Source organism: Haliaeetus leucocephalus, unplaced genomic scaffold (genome assembly GCF_000737465.1).
Source record: "Haliaeetus leucocephalus isolate CR32 unplaced genomic scaffold, Haliaeetus_leucocephalus-4.0 Scaffold13, whole genome shotgun sequence".
Classification (NCBI taxonomy): Eukaryota; Metazoa; Chordata; class Aves; order Accipitriformes; family Accipitridae; genus Haliaeetus; species Haliaeetus leucocephalus.
The window spans coordinates 1,078,650-1,079,956 of NW_010972449.1; positions in this window are offsets into that span (position 1 = coordinate 1,078,650).

A 1,307-nucleotide genomic window follows, 5' to 3' on the forward strand; every position below is an offset into this window, starting at 1 on the left:
CATCGGGAACATCGGGGAGGGGGAGACGATGGGCACCCTGTGCCCTAAAAAATCACCCGGACTGGTTCCCTGAAAGAGAAATCCAGCCTAATTTCCCCTTGCCCCTGTGCCCACAGGAAAATTTGGGGAGGGGGCCGAGCCCCGGCTCCCTCGTGCTGCGGTTAATTGCGGGGGAGATACTTTTTTGGAGGCAGAAAGGGGAGAGAGAAGGGAGTCCTTGTGCTTCGGGGATGCTCCTAGCTTGAGTTTGGGACTCTCTCGCCCCTTCCCCGCTTGGCATCTGGGAGAAAAAAGGGATTTTCATCCCACGGGCACGCGTGGGAGGCTCCGAAGGACAGCGCTGCGCCCGCGCCACGCGAGGCTCTGCAGCCCTGCCTTTGCCCGGCTCCTTATTTTTCATTTTCGTCACCGTTTTAAAGCCTGGAGTTGGCCTGCGAAATTAATGGGCTGAAGGGAGGGGGGAACGGGTTTTAATTGCAAACTTTTTCTTTCTTTTTTTTGAAGTAGCCAGAAGGGCGGGAAAAAAAGGACCCGAAACCACAAACTTTAAAAGCAAAATGCTGTTCACCTGTAATTGAAAAAAAAAAAAAAAAAAGAAAAAAAAGCTCGACCCAGGTATGTAGCCCCGAAGGCTCGTCTAAGCATACAAATTCTAGACCACTAAATGCAGGTTTTGTAATGGAAATACTGACACGAGGAGAGCTGTATTGGCGTTCCTTTGACACAAACGTCTTGCTGATAAACCCTCAAATCAATGCAGTCAGTCACTGCCCCAGTAATTTAGGGGGAAAAAAAACCAACCCAAACAAAACAAGTGAATGGACCAAAATGCTACCAGAGAGGATGATTATTTCAAATACTTGTTTTCTCCCAGGTGTGTATTTCGCCAAAGCGCGTATGCGGCCAACAAAAGGGAGTTAGAAATAAAAGAAGAGAGAACGGGTCGGCGAGGGGAAGTAAATTACCTAAAAATGGAAAGGAGGGGAGGAATATACGTGCTATGGGGGAGCTAAATCTCTGGGGGGAAAAAAAGAAAAAAAAAAAGAGAGAGTTAGAAAGCCCCAAATGCCCAAGTATATATGTTTATAAGGCGGGGGCTGCCCCGTCCCTGGGCAGGGTGGCTGCCGGGGAGCCGCAGGCTGCGGGTGGAAGGCGAAAGGCTTTTCGGTTTGGTTAAGCCGACCCAAGAAGTGATTTTAAAGGGTGTGCAGGGGTTGGGGAGGGGGTGCGAGGGGGGGAGAGTTCATGCTCGGCACTATTTCTTACTGCTGACACCTCGACCCCACTGCAAGCCAGCACCCCGGCCA